We start from the raw sequence: 27,690 nt of genomic DNA on the forward strand, positions 1-27,690 counted from the left end.
GGGAAACACAGCCATGAGGGAGACTACAACACTGACGAGAAGAAACACAGGGCTTAAATGAAGGACGCATTTGAGGACCGCATTTTGAGCAAGCGCGCCACTGAGGGAAGTGAGCAGCCAGCCGGCTGACCTGCAGCACCGTCGGCGGGGCGTTGTCGCCCCCTCAGTGTGTCTGCAGGGGACTGCATCACCTGCCTGACCTGGCTCATTCTGCCTGCAGGCTGAGCATTTGTGATTGTTTGAGAATAAACAACACTCTTTATTGATTGTAACATGGAAACATGTACATTCATACATTTTGTTGGAGGCACCTTTTCTGGGGCACAACAATGAAAAACAGCGGGAACACGCGATATGGTCACCTGAACATTTAACACACCTGAACAGGGAGTTACCTGAGGCATTTTGTGTGCAGGGGTTTTGTGCTTGGGAGACAGTGTTAGGAAAGTGCAGTGCCTTCTGGGGCTGACAACCTGAACAGAACTTAAGCGGCACCTCTTGGGCAGCAACAGAGGGGTAAAAGCAAGGTCTCCCTGCTGCTGGACCCCTTCTCCACTCGAAACCACAGCTAGGAGGGCTTCGGCTTCTTCCTCCTGGGCGTCGGGTCCCGCCGGGGGCCCGAGGGTGGGTCTTTGCTCCAGGCCGACTGGTGTGGAGCTCGGGCCGGAGAATGTGCTCTCGTTGGCGGCACACCCACTTCAACAGTGGGCGCCGGTCTCTTGCGTCGGCAGAGGAGCCACCTTTCTTTGCAAGGACACTCAAAAGCCTGCCATCCATGGATTCTGTCAGTGTTTTGATCTGTTCACCATCAACATTGCGTGCAGCAGCAACCACAGCCTCCCAGACACTGTTCAGAGAGGTGTACTGTTTTCCCTCCTTGTAAATCTCACATTTGATGATGGACCACAGGTTCTCAATAGGGTTCAGATCAGGTGAACAAGGAGGCCATGTCATTAGTTTTTCTTCTTTTATACCCTTTCTTGCCAGCCACGCTGTGGAGTACTTGGACGCGTGTGATGGAGCATTGTCCTGCATGAAAATCATGTTTTTCTTGAAGGATGCAGACTTCTTCCTGTACCACTGCTTGAAGAAGGTGTCTTCCAGAAACTGGCAGTAGGACTGGGAGTTGAGCTTGACTCCATCCTCAACCCGAAAAGGCCCCACAAGCTCATCTTTGATGATACCAGGCAGACAGGCCAGGCATCGTGCTGGTCGCTGTCGTGCAAAGAGAAACCGCATCCCTGAGGACAGGGGCTAACAGAAGATTTCTGCTTTGCTCGCTTCAGTTTGGAGTCCATTCCAAAACGCAAAGCGAAACGATCGACCTGGAATAAAATGAACAGATTGATAAGATACTGTTTCTGATTCTTCCAATGCTCAGTAAAGCAGGACATGCCCAACTGCAGCATGCTGGGAGGACTCTGGGGAAAACATAAAAGGCCGATGAGCAGACCAAAGAGATTACAGCCTGGCTGTGCATGTGTGCGGGTGTGGGTAGGCTCATGTGAGGCAGATGAGATGCAGGAGAGATGGAGAAACAGAGCACCGTCCCCTTGCTACTCTGTCGGCCGCAACGCGGACCTCCCGAGAGTGTCACATTTTCGCTTCAAAAAGCAAGAAAGTTGTCTTCTCCCTGCTCTGTTCTGATATCTGCTGAGACAGGAGAAATGGTGGGAAGAGAGCGGCGTGGGGCGGAGGAGGAGAAGAGAAATGACTTTAGTTATTCTCAGCTGGTTTTATCTGAAACACTTCAGGGTAATGAGGTCCTATAGTGTGAGCGTGTGTGCACTTGTGTGTGTGTGCTGAAATACAAAAAAACTCCTACTGGTTTTCTTAATTTAAGAGTGAATAAGGTTGTTTTTTCCCCCGGTTTAAGGCATAAAAGTTTTGGCATTCATGCTGAGGGTTTAGCTATGAGATAACAGCTACTAAACCTGAAGATACATTTTTATTTTTTAATGTGAGTTCACACAGTGGTGCTTTTGGGTAGTGTGTCAGGATATGCCACTGTCCCAATTTCTGATTCTGCTACTCCAAATAAAATCACAGATTTTTTTAATTTTATTTCCAAGCTTCAAATTTGGAAGTGGTTAGTCTGAGGCCATGGATCGCAGCTGGAAGAGGGTGGAGCGTACACTCAGGGTTGGGAATGAACTGCAGGCCCATGTTGAGGAAAATAATTACCTCATGGACTTGTTCATTAGCAAAGGGAGGGTGGAGAGGGATTTACAGATGGACTGGTGGAGCATCTGCAATGGCCCAAGTGCTGTACTGATCTGTTGGGGTGAACAGAGAGCTCTCTGTGAAAGCGATGTTGATTTACCCATGATTGATGCTGGTTTGTATTCTCAGTGATTGCCACAAGGTCATTCAGGAGGGGCTCAGAGTATTGGTGCACTTTCAAGCCTTACTGGTCCTTTGGTCTTAGAACTACTGATGTTTGCTATTAGAGACATTATGGAGAGAAGCCATTGCAGTCAAATAATCCTGAATAGAAATCTATAGAACAATATTTAAATGGTAAAGTTGGATCTTGTCCCACCGTCAATAGCCAAGCAGTAGCAGCAATGGGAGCCATATTAGCCTCTGTGCCAGTACCTTTATTTACTCTTTAACGACTTACTTTATTCACACTATAAAGCTTGACTGATGTTATCATCTATCGTCCACCTGGGCCTTACACAGAGTTTCTGTCTGATTTCTCAGACTTTATATCTAATTTAGTTCTGAGCTCAGATAAAATAATTATTGTGGGTGATTTTAACATCCATGTAGATGCTAAAAATGACAGCCTCAACATGGCATTTAATCTGTTATTAGACTCAATTGGTTTCTCTCAAAATGTAAAAGAACCCACCCACCACTTTAATCACACTCTAGATCTTGTTTTAACATATGGCATAGAAACTGAACATTTAAAAGTGTTTCCTGAAAACCCTTTCCTGTCTGATCATTTCCTGATAACATTTACATTTACAATAATTGATTACACAGCGGTGGATAGTAGACTTTATTAAAGTAGATGTCTTTCTGAAAGCGCTGTAACTAAGTTTAAGAATATAATCCACCCACTGTTATCATCTTCAATGCCCTGTACCAACATAGAGCAGAGCAGCTATCTGAACGCTACCCCAACAGAAGTCGATTATCTTGTTAATAATTTCACCTCCTCACTACGTACGACTCTGGATACTGTAGCTCCTGTGAAAACTAAGGTCTCTAATCAGAAGTACCTGACTCCGTGGCATAATTCTCAAACACGTACCCTAAAGCAGATGACTCGTAATCTGGAGAGGAAATGGCGTGTCACAAATTTAGAGGATCATCATTTAGCCTGGAGAAATAGTTTGCTGCTTTATAAGAAAGCCCTCCGCAAAGCCAGAACATCTTACTATTCATCACTGATTGAAGAAAATAAGAACAACCCCAGGTTTCTCTTCAGCACTGTAGCCAGGCTGACAAAAAGTCAGAGCTCTTTTGAGCCAACCATCCCTTTAACGTTAACTAGTAATGACTTCATGAACTTCTTCACAAATAAAATTTTTATCATTAGAGAAAAAATTACCAGTAATCATCCCACAGATGTAATATTATCTACAGCTACTCTTAGTACCATTGATGTTAAGTTAGACTCTTTTTCTCTAATTGATCTTTCTGAGTTAACTTCAATAATTACTTCCTCCAAGCCATCAACGTGTCTTTTAGACCCTATTCCTACAAAACTGCTCAAAGAAGTCCTGCCATTAATTAATTCTTCGATCTTAAATATGATCAACCTATCTCTAATGATCGGCTATGTACCACAGGCCTTCAAGCTGGCTGTAGTTAAACCTTTACTCAAAAAGCCATCTCTAGACCCAGCAGTCTTAGCTAATTATAGGCCAATCTCCAACCTTCCTTTCATATCAAAAATCCTTGAAAGAGTAGTTGTCAAACAGCTAACAGATCATCTGCAGAGGAATGGTTTATTTGAAGAGTTTCAATCAGGTTTCAGAGCTCATCACAGCACAGAAACAGCTTTAGTGAAGGTTACAAATGATCTTCTTATGGCCTCTGACAGTGGACTCATCTCTGTGCTTGTCCTGCTAGACCTTAGTGCAGCATTCGATACTGTCGACCATAATATCCTATTAGAGCGATTAGAACATGCTGTAGGTATTACAGGTACTGCACTGCAGTGGTTTGTATCATATCTATCTAATAGACTCCAATTTGTTCATGTAAATGGAGAGTCCTCTTCACACACTGAGGTTAATTATGGAGTTCCACAGGGTTCAGTGCTAGGACCAATTCTGTTTACATTATACATGCTTCCCTTAGGCAGTATCATTAGAAGACATAGCATACATTTTCACTGCTATGCTGATGACACCCAGCTCTATCTGTCCATGAAGCCAGATAACACACACCAATTAGTTAAACTGCAGGAATGTCTTAAAGACATAAAGACCTGGATGGCCGCTAACTTTCTGCTTCTTAATTCAGATAAAACTGAGGTTATTGTACTCGGCCCTGAAAAGCCTAGAAATATGGTATCTAACCAGATTCTTACTCTGGATGGCATTACCTTGGCCTCCAGTAACGCTGTGAGGAACCTTGGAGTCATTTTTGACCAGGACATGTCCTTCAATGCACATATTAAACAAATATGTAAGACTGCGTTCTTCCATTTGCGCAACATCTCTAAAATTAGAAATATCCTGTCTCAGAGTGACACTGAAAAACAAGTTCATGCATTTATTACTTCCAGGCTGGACTACTGTAATTCATTATTATCAGGATGTCCAAAAAACTCACTGAAAAGCCTTCGGCTAATCCAAAATGCTGCAGCAAGAATACTGACAGGGACTAGAAAGAGAGAGCATATTTCTCCTGTTTTGGCTTCCCTTCATTGGCTTCCTGTTAAATCCAGAATTGAATTCAAAATCCTGCTCCTCACATACAAGGTCTTAAATAATCAGGCCCCATCTTATCTTAATGACCTTGTAGTACCATATCACCCTATTAGAGCACTTCGCTCTCACTCTGCAGGCCTACTTGTTGTTCCTAGAGTATTTAAAAGTAGAATGGGAGGGAGAGCCTTCAGTTTTCAGGCCCCTCTTCTGTGGAACCAGCTTCCAGTTTGGATTCAGGAGACAGACACTATCTCTACTTTCAAGATTAGGCTTAAAACTTTCCTTTTTGCTAAAGCATATAGTTAGGGCTGGACCAGGTGACCCTGAATCCTCCCTTAGTTATGCTGCAATAGACGTAGGCTGCCGGGGGATTCCCATGATGCATTGAGTTTTTCCTTTCCAGTCACCTTTCTCGCTCACTATGTATTAACAGACCTCTCTGTATTGAATCATATCTGTTATTAACCTCTGTCTCTCTTCCACAGCATGTCTTTTATCCTGTCTTCCTTCTCTCACCCCAACCGGTCGCAGCAGATGGCCGCCCCTCCCTGAGCCTGGTTCTGCCGGAGGTTTCTTCCTGTTAAAAGGGAGTTTGTCCTTCCCACTGTTGCCAAAGTGCTTGCTCATAGGGGGTCATATGATTGTTGGGTTTTTCTCTGTATCTATGAAGCGCATAACTATTTTTAAATCACGGTAGCTCTGCAACCACGTAAGCTAGCGCAATAATTTTTTTTGCATATGAAACCTGAGGAGTTGTACTTACATCTTATGCCATCAGCTTGTCCTCGGTCACAGTTTCCTTCCACATATAGCTTTGCAAAAACTGCATAAAAAGCACTTGTAGCAACAAAAACATAATATTCCAGAAACCTTTGCCGATTCGATCAGCTGTTCATAACACTTTCTATGTCCATCAGCACTGCCCGAAACCGGAAGTGATGTCATTTTGCGGAAATGTAGTTTTTTACTATCAGGGCCTTATGAGCCTATACTGGTGTTTTTAAAAGTTATGTTTGACTTTATGACTTTCTGTGTCGTTTCTAGGATGCTTAGGACTCATATTGCACTGCTGGAAATAGTTTATTTTGATGCATATGCTGGTTTTTTTTTTTGCAAATTTGCATTATAATATTTATTTTTGCTTTTCCTGGAGTATATAAAAATTGGTGTATTTCAAAAATAAAACTATGAAGACACTCAAAATAAATTTCCTGTGGTGGGAAACTATTTTGTGCAACTTTTTTGTATTTACAGTTTTGAGGGATAAGCCTATTAAATTTCTCTAACTAGAAATATATGTTAAAAAAAACAAAAACGATTTTCAATTTTTTTGTAGTTTATTGCACTTTTTGGAATTTATGTAATTACTATGCCACTTAATGCATGCATATTATTAAAATTTGGGCTATAACGGTTGTATTGATGTATAGCAACTTGAAATGCTCCCAAAAATGGCACTACAGCATGTAAAAATATAATATAAGCTCTGGCGGACTTGGTTCTATGGTAGGTCTTAAAGGGTTAACATGCCTTCAGTTAGTTGTCATATTAATAATTAATTCCTTTTAGCCATATGTACACTGTAGATGTTCATTTCTAGCTTAAGGTTCCGTTCACATTAATTTCTTTGTAGTAAAACCCTCCTCCCACCACCCAAGCAGCCCCAGTGATCATTGCTTATCACTGGCAAAGGTAAAGCTAGGTGTAGGCTGGATAGCATTATGATATCCCTTGAGCACATTAAGAACTTGCTTACTTTACAGTAAGTTTGTAAAGTAAGCAAGTTCTTACTTACTTTCTTACAAGTTCTTACAGCGCAACAGCGCAACAGTTTCAGTCAGTTTTCTCTATCCTGTCTCCAGCTTGTCAAAAATGCTGGTGCTTGTTATCTCAAAACCAGTTGAGATTGGAAGATGTTGTAGACAAGGTTGCCCCCTATCCCCCCTTTTATTTGTAATTGCAATTGAACCACTTGCTATTGCTGTAAGAGAACACTGTGTGATCACGGGTATAGAGATCGGAGGGCTCGACCATCGAATAGCTCTTTATGCTGACGATGTGATCCTCTTTCTTAAAAATCTGGGAAAATCTATTCCAGCCATTTTAGACCTAATTGGAAAATTTGGACATATTTCTGGTTATAAAATCAATAAATCAAAATCTTCTATAATGCTTTTGAACTCAGAAGAAAGTATGAATCCACCTAAATACACCTGCCATTTTAGAAATGTGAATCAGTTTACTTATCTAGGTATTCAGATTGTCCCGAAATTGGAAGAGGTGGTGAACCATAATTATAGTCCAATTATGACTGACATATCCAAATCAGTGGAGAGATAGTCGAGTCTCCAAATTTCACTGATTGGTAGAATAAATATGCTAAAGATGAACGTGCTCCCTAAGCTTCTGTATCTGTTTCAGAATATCCCCTTGCCACCCCCCTCAGACTTTTTCCTTAAAATAAGAAAACTGTTTAATCAGTTTTTATGGAATAACAAGCTTATCACTTTTGTACTTGCCCTTTGATGCAGGAGGGCTGCAATGTCCTAACATGGTTTGGTATTACTGGGCAGCCCAGTTAAGAACTATAATGTTCTAGTATGTTGCAGAAAAGCCCCCCGCATTGAGAACTATTGAGTCTCTCTCTCTTAGGCTTCCACTTCCTACATATGTATATTCTGATAAATATAATAAACTCAAAGACATTACGCTTAATCCTATAGTTAAAAACATGATTTATATCTTACATGTCACTCAAAGATATTTAAACGTAAAATCTCCCCTCTCCGTTTTTAGCCCGATTTGGGGCAACAATTATTTTGCCCCGGGTAGGGCGGACGGTGGTTTTAAAATGTGGGCAGACTCGGGGCTGGGACTGGTGAAGGATGCTTTCGGGGGTGATGGAAGACTTTTACGTTTTGAACAACTAATCTCTAAATTTAATATTCCCCGAAAGCACTTTTTCAAATACCTACAGTTTAGGAGTTTTATCAGGTCTTATCATAATGATTTTACACATATTCCCCCGCTGTCCACATTAGAGAAAATCCTAACCAAAAACCCCAGTGGTAGAGGGATGATATCTGAATTATATAACTTGATGATGACATCCTCTCCTGATTCATCTGCTGCTAAGCTTGAAGCTTGGAGGTATGACTTACAGGAGGACTTGACAGTGGAACAATGGAGTAGAGCATGTAAGCTAGCCCAAACACAGACAGGGAACACACGTCTAAAATTGCTACAGTTTAATTGGTTGATGAGTGTACATAACACCAGAAAAACTTAACAAATTTAATATGCAGATTCCTGATATCTGTAATAGATGTGAAGAAGATAAGGGCACATTGCTCCACTGTTTATGGTCATGTCCAAAAATAAAGGAGTTTTGGGAAGAGGTTGGAGCAATGATAAAGGAGATTTTGTCAATTAAACTTGTGATGGATCCCAAACTTTTCCTACTGGGATTATATCCTGTAGGGTGTAACATAGATCATTTTGAAAAAATCTTCATAAACATGGGAATACTACAAGCAAAGAGAGTGATAGCTCTAACGTGGGGGAGTCTTGGCAAACCAAGTATTTCACATTGGTTCAAAGAATTGTCTTTATGTTTACCATTAGAGAAAATTACATATACTCTAAAAGATAAACAAGAAATTTTCCAGAAAATTTGGGGGCGCTACATCCAGTATATTGGGAATAAAGATCTATCTGGTTTACTGTGTGAGACAGGGACAGCCTATCTATTCCCTGTACAGGACCACAACCATATGCTGCAATCTGAAAATTATTCTTTAAAATCTGTCAGAGGTCTCATGGACTCAAGTGCTTTCATTGAATGTACCTTGTGTTTCGTTTATTGTGTAAATTTGTTTGTGTATGTACTTTATATATGTATATATGTAAAACTTTAATAAACATAATGTTGGAAAAAAAAAAATGCTGGTGCTAGACTCCCCACAGAAAAAGAGATCTAAATAAACCTGTTTTAGCTTCCATCCATCAGTTGCCAATAAGGTTTAGAATAGATTTCAAGATCATCCTGTTTGTCTACAAACAGGATGATCTTGAAACCTTCATGGTTTGCCTCTTGATCGAGTGCTTCAGACTGTCCCCCACTCTAGATTTAAACTCAGAGCAGAGCAGGTGTTCTGTGTTTGCCCCTGATTGTGGAGCAGCAGTCCACTCACAGTCAAATCTGCTCCCGCCATTGAGTCGTTTAAAACCATAATATCTCCATTGCCTTTTGCAGCCAACTCTGTACCTACTAACATGTATTTCACTTATTTCTTATTTATTCCATTTTTTAATTAGTTTTAATCTATTGTAACTGTTTTACAGCACTTTGGTTGCTATATAAATAAATTTGAGTTGAGCTGACTTACATTTCCACACAGTCCCAGTCATTGTTACCACAGTTCTACTGTGCAATCAAACCAACAAAAGAATGCAGATTTTTACCGTTTCAGCAGTGACATAGCACTGAAAAGGCCATCTCAAAACAGATCTGTTTATGAAGGTGATGGAGCCTGGTGGGAATTCATTGTTTTGCCTCTGTAGTTAGGATTTCTTCTCACCATCAATCCCTCGTTGATATTTCCCAAGACTGGACGAAAGCTGGAAGTTAAGTTCCAGATTTGGCTAATCTGACCTTTTTGTTCAAACCCAACTTGCAGAGTTTTGCATAAAATGTCTGAATCCATTTATTTTTTAAAATGTGAACTGGCCTCAGAGATGCTACTGTTAGCTGTATCTTCTAATTCTTCCTTAACCATGCCAACAAGCTGTGTTGTTGTTTACAGTGGCTCTCACGCAGTGAGCACTTTACAGCACCCCAGCTACATTCTCGCATTCACTCCATTCACTGTGTTCAGTGAGCATATTCTTTTTAGCTCATTCAAGCACAACACTGCAGCACATGACGGTGGTTTACAAGAATACCCAACTACATTACTTACCATCCAGAATGATCCGTTACTGAGATAAAATGTCAGTGAAAGATATTTCACAGGTGAAAAATCTAACCCACCAGAGACAAATTCTTGTGATTGTTATCATGCTGAATTAATGGTTTGTGTGGGTTTTGTGTTTTTCTCCCAGATTTAATTAAAATCCATGCAATAGTTATTGAGATAATTTAACTAAAAACCTAAAATATCTGCTTTATCCTCTAAAAAAAAAAAAAAAAGACAATCCATACATTTCTAGTGATGTTTCAATATCATTTTCTGAATTTGAAGGACATGGGAAGCCAGGAAATAATAAATAAACTAATTAAACAATTTTGTCACTAACACAGATGGTTTATTTGGACTGATAATTATTAACTTATAATTATGTGTGGGAGTTCAGGCTTTGCAGTAGTGACATTTTTTTCCTTTCAAATAGACTGTGGCACCTCTCCCGCTGGGCTGCTTAAAGAGCCAGAAAGACTAAAACTATTTTTTCAAAAGCTCATGTGCCAACTGAGCCACCAGGACACCTTAGTCACAACGTATTTTTAGCCGGGACCTACAGTCGCCTCAGACACAGTAACACTCACCTGTCTGCTTAGGATCAATATTTCAGCGGTAAACTGGGCATCTACAAACTAGATTGGCTGCCAAGCAGCAGACCAGCTGTCAGCAGCACTCAGCGTGACAATGTGTCTCAGTAAAAGGCTTTAAATCGTGCAAAAGGGCTCACATTACCTCTGTTTAATCACTGTGCATGCGCCGTATGTACTGTGTTGGATTAGCTTACCGGCTTTAATGAAGGAACACTCTACATATCCCACTGTTTTCCCTGAACATTATTTAAATTATGCCAAACCAGATCTGTTATCAGTTTTAACTCTGCATTTAACTTATTGTGCATTTCTTGACTCTTGACACTTGCATATTTAACAGTTTTGTGTGACCTTCCAAGGGACAATAGGTGTTCATAAATGAGCTGTTTTATGACAATTGAGAATCTTTACATCTCACAAATCTTACATATTTTTATACTGACGGTCATTAAAATGCATTGACCATGTTTTTCTTCTTTTTTCCCCACTTAGATTCACATTTAATGCAAATAATAAAATTGCAGCATTCAAAAGCATGCATTCAGTTTTTTATTATCAATTATCTGAACAGTCATCTGATTATTTTCTAGAAAACTATTACATTGATCTTGTCTCAGCACCCTGTTTGGATTCAGTTTTGTATTTAGAGGCTCCCACAGTGCTCAGGTTATTATCTGCAGCGAGAAGTAGCATAGGTAAGCACATTTAAAAAAATAAAAAAATAAAAGTTAAATACTGCCTGCGTCAAATATGTGCTTTGTGGATCCTTAAAAGTATTTTTATTTATTTTTTCTATTTATCCTTTACTTGTTGAAGGGCAGCAGTTTAAAAAATAAGATCCATATTTCTGCCGGTGTGTGAGCAATGAGTAGGCAGCTCATTGCTGAGCCTCAAAAAGAAATTCTGAGTATCTACGATCTTTTTCAGTCAAGATAATAATGTCATTGGTTTTTTTGAATGTGTAGTTTGGCCCTGATACCTCTCCTTACTACTACTCTAGCTTAAATTCAAATTCAAATTTTATTTGTCACGTACACAGTCATACACAGTACGATATGTAGTGAAATGCTTGGACAACTGCTTGTGACCTAAAGAAAACAAAAAAAGGAAAAGGCTATGAATAAGATAGGAAATAAATATGAAAAATTAAAAAGGGTAAATTTAACTAGGAAGGAATAGAATATAAATTAAGGTTAAAAATGAAATAACTGTACAACACAAATTAGAATGAAGGGTAAATTTAACTGGGAAGAATAAGATAAAGATAAATATATAAATTAAAGTTGAAAATAAAATAACTGTACAACAAAATACACAATACACAATATAGAACTATATAAGAATGTATGAAGAAATCTAAATATAAATAAATATATACACAATAACAGCAGCTGTACAAGTATTAACCGGAAATGAAGAATATAGTGACCAGTGTTGTGCAAAACCAAAGTCCAGAAAGTCCAGTGTGTGTGTAAGAACTGTATGTGTGGGTCAGTACTGTGTGGTGGTGTGATTGAGAGACCGTATCGCCTGCGGGAAGAAGCTCCTCCTCAGTCTCTCTGTGTTGGTCTTCAGGGAGCGGAATCGCTTTCCTGACCTCAACAGAGAGAACAGTCTGTTGTTGGGATGGCTGAGGTCCTTCACCATCTTCCTGGCCTTGGTCCAGCACCGCCTGCTGTAGATTGAGTGCAGGTCAGGGAGCTCGGAGCGGATGGTGCGCTCAGCTGACCGCACAACCCTCTGTAGAGCTCGTCTGTCCTGCATGGTGCTGTTCCCGAACCAGGTTAAGATGTTTCCCGCCAGGATGCTCTCTATGGTGCATGAGTAAAAGTTCCTGAGCACCTTGGAGGGCAGTTGGAAGTCTCTCAAGCGTCTGAGGTGGTAGAGACGCTGTCGGGCCTTTTTCACCACGGTGTTGATGTGACAGGACCATGACAGGTCCTGCGTGATGTGAACTCCGAGGTATTTGAAGCTGTCCACTCTCTCCACTGGGCACTCGTTGATGACGGGGGTCTGGTAGTTCCTCTCCTGCTTAGTGCTGAAGTCCACTATCAGCTCCTTTGTCTTACTGACGTTTAGAAGGAGGTTGTTCCTCTGGCACCAGTTCTCCAGATTCCTAATCTCCTTCAGGTAGGCCGTCTCGTTGTCTTAAAGCTATAAGTAGATTAAAAAAATGTGTCTAAAAATGCAATGCAATGTGTTTTATGTCACTAATCACACACATACTGTAATATTTCCACTCCTGAGGTCCAGTTTAAGACCTTTCGCCCAGCGCGTAATCTGAGAGTTAGTTATTCCAAACAGGTGTGAAACAGGTGGGTGTTTCACTGATCCCAGCAACAGTATGATTTTCTTTTCTTGTCTAATGATTGGCACAGCAGAGCAATGAGACCAGTAAAGTGAACCGCTTTGACGGAGTTTATTTATTCTTTATTTATTCTTACCAACACTTCACATTCCTTCTGCTTGGCATCATAATATAGGGGCTAATAAAACAGTACTGAAACATACATTTTATTTCTTATATAATTATGCTGTAGGTAGTTTTCTGACTCCACATACAGAGAAGCGTGCAATGTTGAGGGTTTCACTGGACCATGTAAAGTTAATATACATGTTATTTTTTACTAATGCTTATATACTTCTTTTCTGCTAAAAATAGAAGTAGTTAAAGGCACATTTGGAATTCTAAAAGTAGTGTGTGTGAGTTATTTGTCTAAAAGCTTTAAAAATACTGTGAAAGTCAACTCGTGTCAAGGAGAACAAGGTCAGGACAGTAGCAAGTAAGAGATTCAAAATTCTCTCTCAGTGGAGTTTGTTCAGCTGGTGTGTTTGTTTCCAGCCCGTTGCTTTCCTGTACTTGTGTCAGGGTGGTCGTGGATGGATTTCCGTGACAAATTGCCCAAGGTCAGCTTGGGTCAACTTAGTAGGGATTATTTTAGGATCTGGATCTGAATCCTGGAGTTTCTGAAAGGCTACTTAAAGTCAGAGATGGGCATTTTGCATTCTTTTTACAAACACTTGCTATAATATTTAAATAACAAAACCTGTGAGACATCGTCGAGGAGGTATAGGAAACTAATCCAGATCTAGCTAGATATTCTTTTTTCTTCGGAGTCTGTTGGGAATTTTCAACCTTACTTTAGTTATGTAGTGAGCACCTCTTTTTGTTTGCAAAGTGCAAAAAGGTTTAGACATGCTGACCACATCTTTTACCTGCCACATTCACAAATATCACCTACGGCTATAAGTAATTATGTCCATGCTTCCAGGCTGGGAAATAACCATGGCCAGAGGCATTGTGTTTTACGGATCTTTTGTCAATACATCTGTATGTAGGTATTTGCGCGTCATTAATGTGATGCCAAGATACAGTCAACGAATAGTCAACTTAAAAATCTTTACTGACATACATTAAAAACAGTCAGTGGAAACCAAAATCAGTTGCCCTGTGAGGGCTGGATTTAAAATATGAGCCACAGACTAGGGCTGGGCCATATTATACCGTTCACGGTAATACCGGTATAATGTTAGGCAACGATAGGAAAATGAAATATCGCGATAGAATGGGAGTAAAACGCGCATGCGCAGTGCCTTTGTTTTCATACGCACATGGCCGATTGTTGAGTGAAACAGATGAACCAGAATTGGTTTGTAAAAATGGTGCAACTTCAGTGATGTGGAACTGGTTTGGTGTTTGTCCGTCAGATACACGACAAAGCACATTTTTTTGCAGAACATGCAAGCGGCCGTCGTTATTGTCGTATTTGTCGGACTAAGATGCTCTTAAATCTGGGAGTAATCTGGGTCCTAAACTCTGAATTCTTCAGGTCAAACAACACTGCAGCATCACTTAGAGTTAAAAACTGTCTAAATTCTTTCATCTTTAATAAAACGATCAGCATTGCTGCTTTACCAGGTGTAACTATAAAGTTTAACTTCCAGGCATCCATGAAAACAAAAGTTATTACATTTAACGGAGTTAGAAGTTAGCAGGAAGCTAGCGGAAGTTAGCTCGCTAGTTTCGCTAGTTACCTAAGCATGATATAGCATGTTCTGACGGAGAGATTTCTGAAAAAAATTCAAACGTACAGCTCTGCTATCACTTCCAACATAAATGAAGACAGGAAACTAAACAGCATTGACGTTTGTAGGGTTACTGAAGTTGGGCTAGCTGGTATATAATGATGTGCTACGTGATCGCTAACGACACAGCTATGTTAGCATAACATAAACAGTGAAGCTGGAGGACGAACACTAACACTTTTCCACTTATAAAAGTTAACGTGAAGGTTCTTCATGGTTAGAGACAAATGCAATCGCATGGCAGGATACTGTAAACGGACCAAACTTCAGTCAGGAGAACAACTGAGATAATCCATCCACAATACGAGGTTAGTCATTAATATACTGCAACAACATGGGAATAGAGCAGCTGCCAGAGAATTCAACATTAATGAATCAATGGTACAGAAGTGGAGGAAGCAAGAAGAATGAGTTTAATAAAGTTTGATTTATCTGACTGCTTTGTTTCGCTTAATGTGCCTTATAATCCCGTGCACCTTATGGTCCGAAAAATGCGTACTGCACACTGCAGTTTAATGTTGCAAAGCACCTCTTTTTAACTTCAGTGGATATTATACATGGTTATGCTCAGGATATGTCAGCCCATTTCTACTGGAAATGCCTTTTGGTTAAACTTTCAGCAAGGAATTTGCATTTGCACTGTTACATTTTTATAAAGCTTTAATGTACATAAAAACCAGCTTCTTGTTTAAGTGAAAATAAATGGAAGGTTGTCTTTTTGCGCTAGTAATGTTGTGGAGTTGTATTTTGTCTCGCATCAATTATATCGCAAATTTTCAAATATATATCGTGATAAATATTTTTGGCCATATCGCCCTGCTCTACCACAGACTATAGACTAAGCTATAGATACAGTGATTCAGTGCATTACATCAATACAATAAAATAATAAATCCATCATTTGCGAATCATAATGTCTTTCACGCATTGTTCAAAGGCCCAACCCTAGAATTAATACGTCTCAATCCATAAACCTCATATTGACAGATATCTGGCACGTTTTATGTCCTGGTGTTGAATGCTGATGTAGATTATGTAACCATGTCCCGCTTGCTGTCAGTTAATCATTTATGTTGTCAACTTTTCACAGCTTATTAGCTTATTATTAACAATACTGCATATTGTGATGACAGTTTTATCTGGATGGCACACAAAAGCTTATCTTTAAAGATAAACAGGCTTTATGCAGGGAGCGTAGGTTTAGTTAGGGTTTTTTTTTTTGTTCTTTATTGTTGATGCCAATTGCTTGTTGCTTCTTTTTCTTTTCATTTGCCTGTCATTTAATTTCAGTGCATGTTACTTTAATGTTACAAATTTACTTTGTTAGCATCTGGCTCAGCCTTTAATGAGTCAGGGCTGCAAACCAAACACAGCACTCAGATTAAGTTAAAGCAAACAAACAAAAAAACTAAATTAAAAAAAAAAAAAACTTGCACTGCTTCTTATTGTCATCATCTAAAGCAAGCCCCATTGTTTACTGATTGGTCTGACATCCAGCTGCCTCTACAGAAGTATTAATGGTTTTGCTTCAAGTTGTGTTACTCCTGCCGTTGATCAAATAACACAAAAGTAGTAATTAGTAGCATTCATAATGTCTTGTCTTGCATTCATAATGTCTTATTGTCCAGAAAAAACATGCAGAAATTAAATGTTTTTACAGTAAGTATTCGGGAGAGGACCAAAGAGATCTATCCATTTTATCCCACTTTTCCAGTTCAAATGTCTTAGGCCAGAGGGGCGGTGCACCCTGGACTCGTCACCGGGTCACAGGGCTAAAACAGAGTGACACAGACAACAATTCAGACCTATGGTCAGTTTAAAATCACCATGACTTTAGAAGAAAACCAGAGTACCCAGCGAGACAAGGGGAGAACAGAACAGAAACCCCACAGAAACAACTCAGCCCAGACCTTCTTGCTGTGAAGCAACAGTCCTCCGCACCACTGTCTGCTCCACTGCTGTGCAGCGTACCAACAGATGCAGATGTGCAGCTGGATATCTGTAGTTATTAAGCCAGCAGAGCATTGTCGATTTCCTGTTGTTGAATAGATATATTTTCTTTATTCATTTTGGTTGGTGTTAAGTTAGTCTTAAATTGAATTCTGAGTGGCTTTAAAAAAAGTCTTTAAAAATCTTACATCTAACTCTTCATAAGACATACAATCCCTGTTAATAAACTGTAATAACATGACAGCATGCTCTTAAAGAGAAACACCCTTTTCTTTGTAAGAATTTAACAAAAGTTAACAAAGAATCTGGTCTGGAAAGCCCGAAATCCTCTTATAAATCCCTGATGTTGATCTTCAGGCTGGATAAGCAGTGCTGCATGGCATCTTGGCTTCTTGGCAAGTTCTCAGAGTTGTACAGAGACCAGTAAGACCGTCCATCTGCTTTTGTGCAGCTTGGATTCTGATTGAAAATCCAGTCAAGGTGCTCAGCCAACAGAACATGAAGGATAGGAGTAGCAAAGTCTACCTTTGAATGCTGTGTCTCTCTCCTATAATGTCTCTGGGAAAAGTACTGTACCTACATAGGCCATCACTTCATGCTTCTTAGTGCATGAAGAGATCTTTGATGTGATGGCTGATGGAGGTCAGCGGTGGTCAAGAAGGCGTAAATGAAGCGAAAGTGGGCCTGACTCTCATTTTCTCAGAGACCAGTGCATATGCAAGATGGTTCATTGACACAGACACACACACACACACACACACACACACACACACACACACGCGTTTTGAGAGGTTCAACCTGTGACATAAACAGAAGAGCGCCAGCTAAAATCCTTCTGTTCATTCTCTTTCTATATTTATTTGGCTCTTTGCTCTCACATGGACATTTTATGAGATCAAGAAACACACACACATACGCACACACACTCACACGCTGAACACAATATCGAAGCTGCTTGTTGCCACTAGATTAATCCTGCCTCTTCGTCTCTTCCGTCCTCCTCCTCCCCGGTTTTTACCTTAGTGATTAAACCACACAGAGGACTTGAAACGGGGTGTTTTTTTGCAGCAAAACATCTGAGACTAAATATGAAAAGACTGACAAGAAACATAAAATCCCACAACTGAAACTGAAACTGAGGATTGTGCTGTTTTAGCCACTAAACTGACCAAATCCGGTCGTTTTTGACCACATTACATTTTGTACAGTAGTATAAGTATTGATCACCTATACTGTTTTCTGTAATTATGACAGATTTTGTAAAATATTATAATTTCATTAATTATGATTTTCAATAGGGGATGAACATTTGCAAAACATGTTTGTTGCCGTGATACATTTGGCAACTCTCTGCCCGTGTCAATGATTGCCGCTACCACTTCACTGAAGTTGGTGTCTTCCATGCAAACTACAGGCAACCACAGCAATCTGCTAATGACCGGAGGCTGCCAGGGGTCACCCACTGGCCTGGTAACACACATTTAACAGATTTCGGATACATTTTTATGAGAAAAATTATCACAACATCACATAGAAATTACCCCGCTTGGTCACTTGGACAAAAAATGCCTGCACTTAATTTGCAAAAGCCCAGTTTAATATATATTTTGAATACAGCAGTGCTTTTGAATTGTCTTGTATTGAGTGTTGTGTGCTGCTGGTTATTTTTCTGTGACATCGTGCATGTCTGCTAGGAGATTACTGACAGCAGGACAAACAGTCTGAGTTGATGTCCATGCATCTATGTCACTGCCACAAAGCAGTCGCCCACATTTTGTGGGAGAAATGATTAACTATTCCTTCATTCCTTTAACAGCCTTCATCAAATCCTCAGTGCACATAAAAAAAACTAATTTCAACAGTCCGACACGCTGCCTTTGTGTGTTATTTAAGCTTTCACTACACCTCAGCATAGGAGTGTGTAGTCTGGGATTCAAATACACACATGTCCTCCTGAAACACACACACGTTCACAAACATAATCAGATCAACGTGTTTTCCTCAGAGCCTGTGGGTAACAGCGGGGAGAGAGGAGTGGATGGATGGAGGGATAAATGATAAACTCTCTGCATTTATTTAATCCTCTGTTCCCACCCATCCCATTCTGCGCCTTTTTTGGAGGCAGAAGCAGGATGAGGAGGGAAGGAGTTTGATATGAGCTCAAAAGAGAAACAGTAAATTCATGAGAATGTTAGTGTCCCCATTCATCCCTGTTCCCCATGCATTAATCAGCCCTGATAAAGGCTGTCAGCTAACCTGCTGTGCCACCGTATACTGCTGGCTCATGCTTGTCTGCTCCCGTTTTGGTCATCCAATGCACGGGGTGATTTTTGTTGCTATTACAATTCATTAACATCAATTTAAAATGTCTTAGACGGTTTGTTAACCAGAGCAGCCTTTTAGTTTTCAAGTTTGAAGTGAGCTCTGTGTCAATCCAGCCTGTTTTATCGGGAAAAGCACGAGATGGGAGGGAGCCAGCACAGCAGATAGACTGATAACGGGATGGAAAATAAGAACAGGAATAATCAAGTTGCCCAAGCTGGTGTGTTTTTGGCTGCAGGCCATCAGCTTTGTGGTTCATCTGTTTGATGCTGTTTCTACATGTGGAGGTGTTTTTTCTGTCTTAATGACAGTTATGCTGATGGTAAGCAATTTAAGAAGCTTCATAGAGATGAAAACATGCCACAAGTTTGTGAGTATATAAATTATATAACCCACATATATATATATAACATACACATTAACTTTTAAATTATAGACAACAAACTACTTTCATGATTTCTCAGAGGTAATTGATCAAAATATCTGATCTATTCTGAAGTGTTATTGCATACACTGCATCAAAGTCATGCCACTGTTGCATTTTGGAAGTGACATATGATGATAAAAATGATTGTTTGCTTTTAACCTTTACATTTTATTTATAATTTATAAATTTAATTATAATTATCTACAAGAACATTAGTGACTTAGTAGCTCAACTGGCTCATGAGCCATCAAACTGTACAGGTTATTGTAACATGTAAAATACAGAAAGAAAGTTAGAAATCATATCCAAGACAAGTTAACCTTACTTTACTAAAATCTGAGGAGAAGCAGTTCTTGAAAAAAGGGAAAAGCCCCGTGTAAAATGACAAATATGAGCTTTTCTTGAACGCAGTGTCGGGCAAGACCCATTAGGTGATAAACTTATGCAAGTTTAATGAAAATATGAAAAATAATGTGGATTGAATAATGATTCTCATGGATTGTGGAGGGATTGACTGATGACGAAGGCCTTGTCATCACATAAATTCACTGACTTTTAGTCAGTGCCTTGACTCACAAACACAAGGAGAGATTGTTATCATTCTTGACATCTGGTCAGCTGCCAAGTTGATTACGTATAAAATTCTTTCATTGTCTTCACTATATATGTTACATTAGTTTGGAGCAATTTAAATTTGAGCTACGCTGGCTGGCAGAGGCATAAAATCTTAAGTGATAACTCTCATTTAAAAACTAAAAACTTACGAATGTTTTGTTTGTCAAACGTTCACAGTGTGTTTCCCTGTAGATGATGAAAAAGATAGAAAAAAGCAGTTTTGCTGTTAAGGTGAGGCTTTTAGCTTTCAAATAACTTACAGTTTGTCAGATTTGATTCTTTGGACCACTGCAGCCAGATTACAGCAGCAGTGGGTTTGAGCAATATCTCAATTGCTTTGGAGTCCAGTGACAACAACAGCAAAGGGACGTAGAAATAAAGAAATACTGATAGTAGCTTTGCAAATCTGTCATCAGGGAAGAGCTGTTGTTTTTTGGATGACTGCAATTTTACCTGACATTTTACCATATTCTTGTATATATTTGCACTACTGTTTCTGCAGCATGGCAGCTACAAAATGTTTAAGAAGAGTGAAAAGTTTTGAGTTTTATGAGCTAAAATAAGGTTAAAGAATGGCTAAAATAAAGAAAACAACAGAGTCAGGTTTAAAAAGGCAGACATAGTCACAGGTCTGTGACAGCTCACAGCATTACTCACTCCTCTTTGTCAGCCTCCACATCTCTACTTTCTATCACCATACTGCTTTACGATTACAAAGGGATTGTAGTTACAGTTTGGTCAGGACCACTACATTCAAAGGAAAATTGCTGTTTCTGTGTGCAGCAGTACAGCTCTGTTTAGGGACTTCCTGTGAATGGTGTGAATGGAGAGATGTGGTAATTAGTGGAAAACCAGGCTTGGTGCATCTAGAGCTTTTCTTCAGGTGCTGCCTCGGCTCTTACAGTGACAGCAAAGGGTGAATGAAGACATTAGAAATAAGGCTGATTGCTTTTCCAGCTACTGTAAACTTGTGAGAATGAACAAGAGAGAATTGAAGCCCCTCAGAAATAAAACCTGGGCAGAGAGCTGTTGTCAAAGCCTGACACTGCCAGGACCTGTGGACAGATGAAAGGAGTGGAGCATAGGCTGTAATCAACTCAGGGCTCTATAACAAATACACACACATGCACACACACATACACACACACATGGGGCCACCCAGGCTGCTTCCCAAATCTTTTACTGAGATCTGAAGACTAAAAACGCACCTTTGTTCTCCCTCTGAAGTGAGCGAGTATGTATATCATTTATATTATATCATTTTCACATTTTGTATGATGGTAGATAGCAATAACAGCTCGATCTGATTTAATTTAGGTGAAAATCGTGTCGTGGTCAAAGTCACAACAAATGTGAAAATCAGTAAAAGCCTCTTTCACTCACAATTTTTTTTAAGGTTCGTCTTCAAACTTCAGAACAATACACCAGGCCTTGTTGGACGTAAAGACCTAGGTTGGCTAAGCATTTGATTCATTGTTAGCCCAATGTTCATGTCATTATTAGGGATTTCAGTATTACTAATGTCATTAGGGTGAAATAACCACAAATAATCTATAAAATATTACTGACTGAAAATTATCAAGTTTTAGTATAGCCCTTGTCTTTCTGGTGGAGTTGCATTCTCTGAATGCTTTTGTTCTTCTTTTGGCTCCCACTCAGTTCATCTACACTATGCTTCTGTGTCTTTTTAATCGGTCTGAATTGGTATAGAGAACTGTGCAAAAGTCTTGAGCTATCCTTAATTTCTTTATATATTGCTTCCAGAAAGTCAGACTTCCTTGTCATTTTTTGAAGTTGTCTTGAGCAACAGCTGTCTAGCTTTTTGAAGGTCTTTCAGAGATTTTCTTTGGATATTGGCTGCTTTTTCAATGCAAGCTCTGCAATAGTTTGGGGCTGATTATTATTATTATTATTATTATTATTATTATTCCCAAGTGCACTGGCAATGCAGCCAAAGCATATCTGGAAAGAAAAACAAACAATGAAACACTACCAGTCATGGAGTGGGTCAGTCCATGACTGATTGAAGCAGCGTGGATCATTTTGACAATGAACGCGACAAGATTTGAAGATTTGAATTTAATGTTGAAGAATCAAGGTGGTCACCAAATACTGAGTTTGTTCGAACTCTGTTTTTGCTTTATTTAGTGTATTTTCATGAATGCTTGGACACATGTCAATGAATTGCTCCACATTTACGATTATTTTAGCAAAACACAGAATTGAGGGGTAGCTTAAGACAGTGCACAATACCGTACTGTGATGCTCATAAGGTGTCTTTTTGGCTGATTTATAGCAATGTCTCAGCAGGGTCTTAATTTGCTTTTCGTTTTAGCATGAGCTTACTCATGCTAAAATGCAAAAATAAATCTCACGCCTTGTGTTGAATGAATTGTTGTTGTTGTTGTTTTTTTAAAATCAAGCTGCTCTTTTCCTTCTTGTTTTAAAATAAAAACATCTAAAGGGCCATAAAATCACTGTATTTTGTTAGTAAGGCTTGCCTTAAACCTCTGAGATTGAAGTGCATTCATGGTATTGACTTTATTTCAGTCTCACTGAGTGCAGTGGCTTTATTTTCCATATAATACAGCATGCAAACATATAGTGGGAAACAGAGATGGCCTATTATTTTATCTGGATGCAGACGCTGAGCCCATTGCAAGGATGAGATATATATATATATACTGGTGGTGTGGGGGTGGTTTTGATAACATAGCAAGCTAACGAATCTCTCAGACTCCAGACATAGCTTCTTTGTCGATAACATTTAAACAAGTGGGAATAGACTGTCACCAAAAAAGGAAAGGTAGAGGAGTGAAAAATAGCCCAAAAAAAGAGAAGTACCTTTGTATTGTAAGCAGCTAAATAATCCAAATAGTCAGTCAGTCTGGACTAATGAATGCTAATTGTTTGGAACATATGTCTTTGTAACAGGGGACTCAACTCAACTGGTTCCAATGTTTGCAATGGAAGGTTTCTGAGGGACTGTGTCATTTTACAGTTAAATTGCTGTCCTGCAGAAACATCATCATTATTTGCAGGGGAATTTATGAGTTCTAATTTTAAAACTAGGGGGTTCTGGTTAGACTCTGAGTGTAGGAAGATGGGTGAATGTGAATTTTTATTTAATGTCAATTTCTGCATATTTAGTCAGCAACAGATTTGATATTTTTGGTGGTTTATAACAGTTAATTGTTATACTATCACCAATTTTACATAATTGCCAATTTGAATCCATTCGGTGCAAACTGATAACAGAATGATTCTGTCTTATTACAGTTTCAATGCATTTTTGAAACACTAAAGACGCTTGAAAGACTGTAACAGACTGTGATTAATCACAGACCTGGTCTCTGTCTTCAAAGGAACCATTTTGAAGGGAACAATTCATCAACCACTGTTTTTCCCAGTGTGACTGTAGCATTAGTATGTTTTTTTTTTAGGGTGCAACCACAACCATACCATACCTTGAAATCTTAGCTCATTAAACAACTTGTTAGTAAGTCCAAAAAGTTTCTTCTTAGGTTAACATATTGGCCAAATATGAAGGTATTCTAATCTTTAATTCTGTGATCCAAGCAGGGGTCACTGTGTCTGTCAGAGCTAAACTATTTATGCAAATAATATAGAAATCACATCACATCCAACCAGCGGAGAAAGAAAGCCCAGCATCCCCCCTACTCAATGTTTGTGTGCCTGAGTATTCACGGGTTAAAGGCCAAAGAAATGAGCTACAATCTGACTTTTTGTTGTATTCATTTTTCCTGAATTTCCATAAAAAGGTTAAGATGAATGAAAGTATTATGCACCAGAAACAGATTGCATTACTCCTTCTTTGTGTTGTGTTAAAGAACCAGAAGAACAACGCACTCAGAGCTTACAGTAAACTAATTGCATCCAGATGGTGCTCATTGTTCAATTAGATGAGTCTGTACTGTTTAGTTCTTGTAACACAGTAACAACGCATATAAACAAACTCTCACTAGTTGTCACGCGCTTTTATGCCGCATCTGTATTTGCAGTAGTTGCCACAGTAACTGGTTAATTATCAAGTCAGAGTGCAGAAAGTTGGCTTTCATGCCAGCTAAAAATACTTGGCTTCCAACAAAATTTTACTTTGGATTTAGATCTATGATAAATATATGTCATCCCTCCAGTGTTTGGCGCTACTTTAGGCATGCATTTGCGTATTGCTGAGCAACAGTGACTCTGTTTTAGGAGTAGGATTTATTAAGTGTGTATTCCAAAAGAAGTGATGCGCAAACTATTCCCCCATGGAGAGTCTTCAAATGATTGTAAAGCTGATTTTTCTGCTCGCTGAGTCTGTTTGGTGAATTACACGGTGCTCTAAAAACCAAATGCAGCTAATGATTCCCAGTAAATCAGATTCTCTGTTAAATTAAAATGTGTGCGTTAAGTCATGCATCACTGCAAATTAAGCTAATAAAAGCTGGTTTTGGGAATTGATGGCATCTATTCAGTCCTTTAATGGTAACATTTAATGTCACTGGCTACTCTGGTCCTGCAGAACAGAGAGAGAGAGAGACAGATGTCAAGGGGAGTAAATAAGTGTGTATAAAACAATGAGAACAAATGCATTATTTAAGACTACAAGTTTTTGAAATAAAGGTACTTTACAATGAAACTGAATATTAAGCTAATTTGGATCATGTTCAAATCAACGAGTTATTAATTAAAACCAGAAATGACTAAAGTACATTTTGACATTTTAGCTCAACTGACTGTTGAGCAGTCACCGATCTTTTAGAAGCAAGAGGCACTTTCACACGTTCTTTTAGACGTATTTGATGTTGACTTTTAGGCCATGCATCTGTTCTTTTATATTTTTGAAGAATTGTCCCCGAGCATGATGTGTTTTCTTTTTCTGGTGTTATTCGTATGATAGAAATATGGAGGGATTCAAATGTTAAAATCTGAAAAAACTGCACTGAGTGGCCTCTTCTTTAATTTAACAGTGTTGACAAGCTACAAAAAGCATGTGCATTAAAAGCTTACCCAAAAAAAGGAGCAGAAAATATGTACAGTCTGCAGTGAGTCTGCTTCACGCGTTTAATATTTTCTCCCCCTTATCCAGCGCCAGAAAGACAAGTCACGACAGGATCCTTCAATTAAAATCAGATGGTGTTTATTTGGTGAAATGCTAACAAAGTTGATCCACAGATCACAGAATCTGCATTAAATAAAGACCAAATTTTGCAGTTTACTCACCGGCTCAAACCTATCTTAACAGCGCCGCTGCTTACGCTGCCACAGAGCATCCCGTAATTAGCTGGCGGATTAAGGTGCACCTTACAGTTTAGCAGATCACAGCCGCACATTATAATTAAAGTAATTAGACCTCCTATCTCTCTCTCCGTGCTTCGGTAAATTCTCTCCCAGAAAATGAATAATATTGAGGCAGCTGAAATGAGATGGCACAGTGCCTTCCCCCCCCCATTTGCAAATATGAAACTTTCAGATGATGTTGCGGGGAAAAGCTGCGATGTAGCGCACAGTAGAAGTGTGAGGTGGCACTTGAGGAAGCTGATACTAATGTTGGATTCAATCTGAAAATAGATGGTCTTTATGAGAAGTAACCCCAGCACTACCATACTGATTATTTGTATTTGCAAGTCATTTCCTGTTTTATTTTGTAATTCCTCCTGCTAGTGTCACCACCTGTCGGTGTCAGTATTAGCTCCATTTTAATTGATTGGAAATTCAAACACATATAGTTGCGACACACGTAAATAAAAGTTGACAAAACAAAATAGCACAATGTGGGAAAATGATAAAAAAGAAACATGTAAAGTTAAATGGAATATAATTTAAAAAAAATGTAAGATAAAAAGAAGCTTAATGACTGAAAAAAACATACAAAAGTACAATAAAATTCAAAGACTATGATAACATTCAATTCAGCAAAATAGTTAAATAAAATAAAACAAACCAGACAAATGTAGTAAAAGTAAATGCAGAAAACGACAGATGCCTGAGGCTGCATTCTGGCCTCCTGACATCCACCAGCAAAACTCGACAACCGCCCCGAAATTCAATAAAACTTCTAACTTGGGCAGTATGCACATTTCCAAATATATATACTTTTAAGACAATAAATAACAGCTCTGAACTTTTAAAATAGCAGCTAGCAAGAGTGTCCCTGTAAGTTGATCACTGTTTTTCCTAGACAGGTGAAAAAATACAAATGAATTTTGAAATATACTTGCACGACTCACAAACTGAAGTCTGCATGGGAGGAGTAAGTAGTCTGGTTTCTTATCGTTCTGCAAATTTTAAGCTGCAAATATTGATTTTTATATCTTGTTAACTACCGGATCATCTTTTCATTCTGATCAAGCTACTCGCTGCTTTATATTCTTCATGTTCATTTTCTCGGACTGTTTTTGGATTTCTGGCCTCTTGTCTGCTCCTCACCTGCTTAGTTTACCCGATTGACTGCTTCCCCTGTGCCTGATCTCAAGCTTGCTTAAAGAGATTTGGATTGGGTTTGTATGCTGGTCTTCTATCACTGACATTATTAAGGAAATTTTCTAAATTAATGAAAAACTGTTTCCTCCAGAAAAAAATGATCAACTTCCCCTAATCGCTTTAACAGTCTCCTTCACAAACTATAAATCAAATGGAATAATTAGTTCACTGGTTGTAGGCACCATGTTAACTCATTCACTGCCATTGACGTCTATAGCCGTCAATTGCAGTGAATGAGTCAATGGGTTTAACTCATTCACTGCCAATGGCTGGCAGTGAATGAGTTAACTGTGACATGGCATGGATGACATAAAATTCTACAAGATAAGTAAAAAAATAGGAGTAATGTAAACCAATGCATGATACGGCCACAGGCTTATATTCCAAATTAGAAATTAAATTTCCATTTTGACTAAGATTAAATTCTAATGAGTGCAGGAAGATAATGATAATTATCTAGCAATGTTCCTCACTGCAGCTCGGGAGGATTTGGCACTCATGTCTCATCACATATTGCTTAGCCAAGTAGTATTTAAAGCCGTTATAGCGGATATCACATTGGAACGCCACGAGATTGTACATTATACTCTACTCAGACCTTTGTTCTTTCACAACTCACTGACCACAAGCAAGACGGTGCTGGGTCAGTGGTTAGAATAGCTGCCTCACATCATCATTTCCTGTTTTATTTTCTAACTCTGTCTTTTTACACTGTCACTTTAACCTTGTGTCTTTCCTTCCTTTGTGATTATTTGCTTTGTATCACCTGTTTTTTAGTTAATCAGTCACTCTATAAATATACAGTCTGTCTTTCACCTCCCACTTGCCAGATTGTTTTTGCACAAGTTTTCAAGTTCGTAATCATGGCCTCATATTTTTTTGCTTATGCTTTCTTGTATGTTTTTTCAGCTTTATATTCCTGCTTCATTTGCATCCGGGATTCCTTGTGTTTCTTCCTCATGTTTATGTTGCCCTATTGTTTTTACATCTTGTGATCCTCCTGTTCCTCTAGTTTTGCTTCATGTAGCCCATCTTGTCTTTTACCTCCTGCTCTTTCTCATATTCTTCCTTGTGTACTGCCTCATTATCTAACTGATCTCTTTTGTGCATGACTTTTTGGCTTGGTTGTAGAAATGTTGCTTCTTGTCCTGTCCCTGCTGGATTTGCTTCTCTCTCTGACTGGTCTCCTATGTATAACCATGTGTCACATGCATGGCATCACTTTTTTATACTCATGTTTTTGTGTTTAACTTTTGATCTTTGACATTGTTTTTATTATACAGCAAATTATGAACTCCAGTTACAGTTTTCAGTTGCATATGATGGTCCTCATCAGCTAATGTAAGTGAGTCACG

General features: G+C 39.0%; 1 protein-coding gene across 3 annotated transcripts in view; it reads left to right on the plus strand.

Moving 5' to 3' along the window:
- Positions 1-27,690, plus strand: part of fam184ab (family with sequence similarity 184 member Ab) — a 221,781-nt gene that overhangs the window by 44,609 nt on the left and 149,482 nt on the right. Inside the window, exon 1 of one of the 3 annotated variants that reach the window (XM_085382214.1) lies at positions 12,445-12,576. The exons of the other annotated variants lie outside the window; for them this stretch is intronic. The gene's annotated coding sequence lies outside the window, so the exon portion shown is untranslated. Of the gene's footprint in view, positions 1-12,444; positions 12,577-27,690 lie in introns of those variants that run through there. 3 annotated transcript variants of the gene reach the window in all.

Source organism: Rhamphochromis longiceps, linkage group LG15, assembly GCF_057381845.1.
Source record: "Rhamphochromis longiceps isolate RC_006_pf linkage group LG15, R_longiceps_female_GT1.1, whole genome shotgun sequence".
In the NCBI taxonomy this organism is placed as follows: domain Eukaryota; kingdom Metazoa; phylum Chordata; class Actinopteri; order Cichliformes; family Cichlidae; genus Rhamphochromis; species Rhamphochromis longiceps.